Raw genomic sequence first — 7,950 nt, forward strand, 5'->3', positions numbered from 1 at the left:
GAAGCGAAGCAAAAGAAAATTTTGAAAAGTACAAAAATATAGCTTCTTTCTAAAAGTATTTTTGAGAAAAATATATTTATAAGCGGTTTTCAAAAGCTTGCCCATAGTCGTAAATTGACAGTGTAATTAAATGGTTTCTTTTCGCAATTAATCAGTATAATTTAAACTGTTGTAAAGGTGTCTTGTCTTATTTTGTTAGAGTATTAATTCCTTTTATTATTGATAATTATTATTATAGTATATTAGTTACCTTTAAGATGACTTAATAGTGTAAAAACATTACTACTTCTATAGAAGTTAAAGTAGTAATTGAAATATTTTACCATCTACGTAAATCTTGATGGAAAAGTTATTCGATACATGTGCTAGTGGAATATAACAAATATAAAGTGAAATAATCAAGGTGCGCACAAGTTAGCTCGGACATTACTGTCGTAAAAGAAATAGAGTAATAAAATAAAGCCGCAATGGTATATGATTTATGTTCATTCCACTTAAGGATTTCATGTATCCATGAACACAGAAATACATATGATTTATAATACTACTTGACAATATATATATATATTTTTAAAAAGGTCTGTAAAACTAATCAACTAACCAACTGAACTAAGCACGATGAGGAGCGGAGGTAGTGTAGTAGCTACGCGTTCGGACGAACCCAGTAGCTTTTGCTTAAATCTAGTATTTGTATTAGAAATCCATTAAATATGTAAAAATATTTAATTGTGAGCCTAGTAACAACAATGAGGTTCAGTGATAAGATCAGAACCCATAACTTTCAAATTCTGGCTCCGACTCTGATGAGTTCTAACATTATGGGAACCTAACTCCATTTACCCAACAATAATCATAAATCATGTGTTTCTTTCTGAAATTCCTCATAAGCTGCAATTGTTGAGGGTCTATTTTTGGCCTATTCCAGGGATTCAGAACTGGAGACAATGTGCAATTATTGCCTGTTTGGTAAGGGCAACCAGAAATATTGAAGTCTTGATAGTAAGCAATAAATGGTGCTTTATTCCAATCAATAGTTCCAGCCCAAATCACACTGTTTGAATTCCATAGGCTTGCTTCTATCCACATTGGTTTTGATGGGAGGTTTACTCCTCTCATTGTGTTGTTCTTGAATGACCTAATTGGTATGTTGTCTACAAACCACCTAAAAAAACCAAGGACAACAAGTGCATGTAAATGTTATAAGAGTTTTAACTTCTATGTACCAACAATTTAAAAAAAATATGTGAAGAATTAGCTTAAATAACCGCCCAATCAATCGCTTAAATTAAAAAAGTGGGCAAATATATAATATGTGTATAACCATACAATTAATGTATAATTTATGTATACTAGATAGAATAAGTAAACAATGAATCCAGTCAGGTAAGAGCTTAACAAAAAAGAGAGAGCGAGACATGTAAATGTTATTAACCTTGGTTTTAACCTCTGTGCAGTAGTGGAGCCATGATGTTTAAAAAAATAAAAATAAAATAAACATACAAAAAAGCCAAAGAGATTCAACATTTTATATATATATACATAATTTGTTTTACCTTATATACACTGTGTAATTTGTTGGTGAAGGGGGTTCGGATGAACTACTTCCGTCCCCTAGCTCCAACACTACCTCTATGCACCAACATTTTTTTTTTTTTTTGAAGAACTAACTTAAATAGTCGCCAAGCCAAAGCCTTCAACTAAAATAACGGGCGGATGTGTGTGTATATATATATATATACAAAACAATAAAACCAGCTAGGTACGAGTTTAAGAAAAAAGAGACATGCCCATATGTCTGAGTAGGTAGCGCAACACGTCTTCCTGTCACTAGTTTAAGTTTTATACACAATGGGTATAAAAGATAATAAACACAACTAGATCGCTTACAAAGTAAGAGTAATTAAGATGAATCTTTATAATAAGCATAATTTGAAAATTAGATAATAAAATATTGATTAATTTTCAATAATTAAATTACAATAGTTGTGTAAATTTTTACGCTGTGAATATATATAAAAAATCTTACACTATATGGTGGGGACCATAGAGAATTTGATAAGTATGATAATCTTGAGAAGGATCAAAGGGAAGTTGGTAGACTTCCTCTCTGCCACCCATATCGTTAGTAAACAAATTTGTCTGCAATTTCCCTTCTGTCCCTATAAATTCGAAATCGATTTCGTCGTGATTCCCTTGAAATTGATTTTCTGAAATTAGCTGCAATATATATACATAAAAAACCATCCACCTTTCAGTTAAGGGTTATATTCATTAATTCATATACAGTACTTGTTAATATATACACAAGAAAAAAGAATTACATAAAAACTTGTGATAACTCCATAGGTCTTCTTGTCTGGTATTTTCATCCTCATTGTAACTAATCCAGATTCATATTGTAATTTGGACTGGAATCCAGCTCCTGCATACATAATTAACCATTTCATAACAGTCATAAATAAATGTCACTATATATTTATTAAAAGTAAAATAAATGTCGGTAAATGATTTGATGATATTTATATGGCTTAGTATGATATTTTAAAATATCATAGAATCCAATAAAAAATTAGATAGTAATCTTAATTAAACCAACAGAAAAAATAATTAAAAAAGATAATTTTGAGCTACCTGAGGATGTGTCCAAAAGAAGTTGAACTTCAGTATCTTGATTAAAGAAAGTTATATGGTTTTGACCCCATAAGGGATTATAATTTTGGTAAAAGTCAACCAAAGCATAAGTTGGTGACAGAGTAATAAAAATCAAAAGACAAATAATTACAATATTCAACCCAAAAGAAGCCATTGGGAGAGAAATACAACTTGTCATCAAAGTAATCACAAATTTACTTACTTTTAATTAAGTTTATTCTCTGTGTTCACTACTAGTAATATTTATAATGCCAATACTTAATGTTTTAACTTACTGGTAAGTTATTTTATGGTAATACTATCTGTGTAAATTTATTGTTTGGGTTATTTTTGCCGTAGGTAAATCAACAGACTGTTTGATTTTTTTCTACATTTTTTCCTTTATTGGATGTATATGATAAGGGATTGTCATAAATTTATTGCCTAGTTGAACGTATGATTATAGATGGTGATAAGTTCCATATATCGTCACAATGGAGACTTGCTTACGTAAATACCATTTTAGCTCACTTATATATAGTAAAAGTTAATTAAAATACCTTTAACCTGTAACAATTAAATATGAGTACATATATGAAGTACTTATTAATTTCTTTCTTTGATTTTTCATTCCGTGTTCGATATTTATTTTGGAAGCCAAACTAGTCTGGATCACCTGGCCTCTAGTGTTGGGATATACTATTAACCGTGCGATTTAGATATAGTATTGTATTTTATTCTTTGTGAAATAATTGTTTATTTGATTTATTTGATTCAATAAAGTATCATTTTAAATAGATCATTTGTTACATGTGTGTCCTTTAGTTATGTAGTAGACAATTTAGTGTATGAAGTCTTAGCTCATGCACAATAGATTAAATTATCGGTTCTCATAATTAATAAACAATGTTCACAATCGAAGATATTGTTGGGCAAGATATCTTGATGATTGTAGCACAAGATTAAAGTATAACTTATCTTGATTATGGGAGTGATTTTGCTCCAACTTCTTGTGCTAGTATACTTAGTGTATATTGAACGGACCAAGTAGAGAAAAGATGTTTTGTACTGAATATATATGAAATATTTTCTCTAATTCATTAAATGAGCTTATACTCCTAATCTTGATATAGTTATTATGATTAATATGATTTGTTTATTGTTTTGATTTATCAAAAGGTACAATTCTATTCAGAGTTAGTGTATGCATAATAAATTGGATAATAACGAATAGCATTTGTGAAATAATAATTAGTTGATAGAATCCGTGACTCGGTTTTGAGTTTGATGATACCCAAAGATGTAAGCTTATAAGTTTTCATATGAAAATTCGGTCGGTGAATTTTGTATCTGTCACATGAAATAGTTTAAGCGGAATTATAAAGGATTTAATTAGTTGATTAAATTAAATTATTAGTTATTTAATTTAATTAACTGATATTTATAATCTTAACATGGAGAGTTAAAATAAGTGTTAGTGAATTTTTGAAATTCATATTGAGGAGTTCAATTGCAATTTTTTTGTGGAATAAACTGTAATTAATTATAGTAGGATTTAATTCATCCCAATTTTCGAATTAATACTATAATTGGTACCCTCTTATTGTTTCTGTGGTCCCTACTATACCTAGCAAAAACCTGGACAGACTTGGGTAAAAAGTTATCCTTTTGAGTTAGAGTAGGATTCTACTTGCACTAGTAGAATCCTACACGTTTTTGAGCCCCTATTATGGCTTAATTTCGGGTCTATTAAAGGAAGACTGGTTTCACCTAACAACTCACTCTTCAGAGTTGTATTATTTGTCCATACAAATAATTTCGTCCAAGGTCTTACAAGGAGCATAGCGGAAGACTGCAGCCCTGGTTTCTTGTTCTGTGGAGGACCTGTGTAACGTTTTTGAGAGGTTAGTGTTTCTAATCTCCGTAATTATATCATTGTCTAGTTTACATGTTTGTGATACATGTATTGTATGCTTGCTTCCGCTGCGCATGTTCTAACAATTGGTATCAGACGCCGTCTTACATCTAACTAGATAATGTAATAGAACATAAATAGAGTAACATTAAAGCGTGTTGTTAAATTATACATGTTTGGTGTGGTTATTCTATGAAAACAATGATAGTTTTTTTTATAAAAATGTGACTGTTTTGAGTACTATTTTAGTTCTGAAATCATGGATTAACATACATAAGTATGATACATGATATGAACGAGTCAAAATAAACAGAACCCTAAAAAAATGCCAAAAAACAGATTTTGTAAATATTTCATGAATTTGGAATTCTAAAATTCTGCCGAACTCCGATTGACCTCAAATTTGTTAGGTTCATCTAAAACGACCCAGTGAGCAATACACATGAGCTTTGCTCATGATGTACATCATTTTTAGGGCATTCAGGGTCATTTAGATGAGTTTTTGGCCTTTTTATTTTTTATTTTTTGGAATTTGTTTTAATAATTTTTTTAAGAAAACAACGGTGGTAGGGTTCAATCCCCAGAGTTTCCAATTATGTTTTACAGTAATACAATGAATTTATATATTGACATAGGTCTTCTTCCACATCGAATAAATTCATTATAGATGATTACTGTAGTTTTTCCTCTAGTTATTTGATAACTTGTATTAACTCTCCAACCGAGTTACATGTTGATTCAATGAAACTAGAGTTTATAAAAGTGATATTTACCTATCTTAAATTGACAGTTTATACTCCATCTTAGTTGGTCCTGTTTTAATTTATGGGGTAAATATCTTACATAACTCATATATTTTACAAGAATAGTTAAGTTTCCCTAACAAATCTAATTGTTCAATGAGCATGGTTATATGTGTAATGTTCTATTTGAATTTTATTATTCTAATAGCATTACTAATGGTCTAATTAATGTGAATATCTCTCAGATTAACCATGTCTTCATTCAACTCACTTACCTCAATTTTGAACCAAAACAAGTTAGAAGGACCGAATTATGTTGACTAAAAAAGGAACCTTGATATTGTCAATTGCTGAAGGTTACAAATTCGTAATCACCGAGGGGTGCCCAGAAAAACCTGATGAAGATGCTACTGATGATCAGGTTAAGACCTATGACAAATGGGTTAAGGCTGATGAGATGGCGCGATGTTACATTCTTGACTCTATGGTGAATGTTTTGCAACATCAACATCAGTCTATGGGGTCTGCTTATGACATGCTCGAAAGTCTCAAAGAGATGTCCAGTGAGAAAAATCGCGCGGCTAAGCAGACAACCATGAAAACCCTTTTGAATATCAAGATGGTTGAAGGATCATCGGTTAGGGACCATGTTTATAAAATGATGGGTCTTCTGAATGAACTTTAGGTCCGTGGAGCTGTGATTGACAAGGAATCTCAAGTTGAGATGGTTCTGAAGACTCTGCCTGACAGTTTTCAACAATTTCGCTTGAACTATAATATGAACAAAATGGATTTGTCACTAGAAAATTGTTGAATGAGCTGCAAGCAGTAGAATCTATTATCAAACAGCAAGATCTAGTTGTGGCACTGAATGTTGAAAAAGCTTTGGTTTCTAAGTCAAAAGGCGCTAAGAAAAAGAAGAAGGCTCACAAGGTTTTGGCACCTGGAGATGCGGCTACTGGTGTGGAAAATCCCAAAGGAAGGTGCTATCATTGCAAGCAACCTCGGCATCACAAAAAGTAATGCCTTGCCTATCTAGCAAAGTTGAATAAGCAAGGTAATTCAAATTTAAATATTGTTGAAACTTGTTTAGCGACTGTCTCTACCATATTTTGGTGTGTAGATTCAGGAGCCACTAATTATATCTGCACTACTTTGCAGGGATTTCAGGAAATGCAGCGGCTAAGTGAGAATAAAATTTGCGTTTTTCAAGTCAATGGCGAGCCAGCGCCAACTTTAGCATTAGGAGATATTAGAGTTTCGTTTAGTAGTGATAGAATCTTAGTTTTGAAAGATGTACTCTATGTACCTTCTATTAGAAGAATTTTGATTTCTGTTTCGAAAATAATGGATATTGGTTATAATGGTTATTTTGCTAATAACTATGTTGTTATTAAGTTTAATAAACGTTTTATCTACACTGCTAGTAGAGTCCATGACCTTTTTATTCTTGATATATCTCCTCGTGTGCTATAACCAAAAGAATTAAATAACATTAATCTGCCACATAAAAGAAAACGTGTTTCTGAATTGACAACTCCTATCTGAATATTCTCAAGGATCATGATGTCATATATGCGAGACTAAATTCACTATGTTAGGGTTCACTACGTTTATCTTACATGATCTGTTGATTTGTCTGTATCCTCTTGTCTAGCCATAACTAGGCTCTTCCTGAATTAACTACTAACTACTCGTTTGTCCATTCTCATATCTATATTCCGCGTAATCTCTCTTGGGATATGTCCTTTGTCTTAAATTACCTCTCGCACTGACTCTTGATGAATCAAGCATCCATTTGCACTTATTTATCAATAACATCCTGGCCGAGAAATAGTAAAGTCTTGTTTATGGGTGTATTGTGCACCATACTTATAAGCAGGAGGCTACATGGCATTTAGGACTGTCACTCTTTCTTCTTACTCTAGATCGTGTGGTAGAGTTCAGTTGTAAGAATTCAAACTCTTAAATTATGTTTTATTCGTAATACAAAGATACCTACATCCAGAAAGACAGTTGGTAAGAGATTGAATGTGGCTATGGAAGAGTAGAGTCAGAGGAACATGATTTTGCATCATGCTTATGATGAGTAAATGTAAGGTCTTCAGTAGATTATGTGTGTACTAAGACGTGTAAGCTTCTTGATAAGGAGCCCAAAGGCATGAATATTTATCCACCCATATGGTTTAAAAAGCAACGAGAGAATCAGAAGGTAGATACAAGTTTCAACAAGTAAAAGAAGCAAGGTGAAGAAGGGTACGAGGTACCCAGTTAGTGAAGATTATCAGTTTTTACAATTCAGGCAGAGAAATATAAGTATTTTGAGTTACTTTCAACAGAAATAGAGGTATGTACAATTGGCCACACCCATCTCAGTTATGCCCTATGGGAGCTAACATATATAGTTTAAGAGAAGGATGGGATATCAGGATCCAGTTGGGGTTAGAGTAACCCAAAATGGTTGATGGGTTGTTAGCGTTAGCTGACATTTCTAAAGGATATTGCAAACATGGTAATATTTCTCATTGTGAGACACCTAGATGGTGCACTCTAGAATAGTACTATTAGATATGAATACTAGAATTTTCAAAAAATTCAGAAGATAGAATCTAAGAAAGGATAAATATTTACCTTCGTATGGCTCCCGTCCCTAGTAAAGAG

The sequence above is a fragment of the Nicotiana tomentosiformis genome, chromosome 6 (genome assembly GCF_000390325.3).
Source record: "Nicotiana tomentosiformis chromosome 6, ASM39032v3, whole genome shotgun sequence".
NCBI classification, from domain to species: domain Eukaryota; kingdom Viridiplantae; phylum Streptophyta; class Magnoliopsida; order Solanales; family Solanaceae; genus Nicotiana; species Nicotiana tomentosiformis.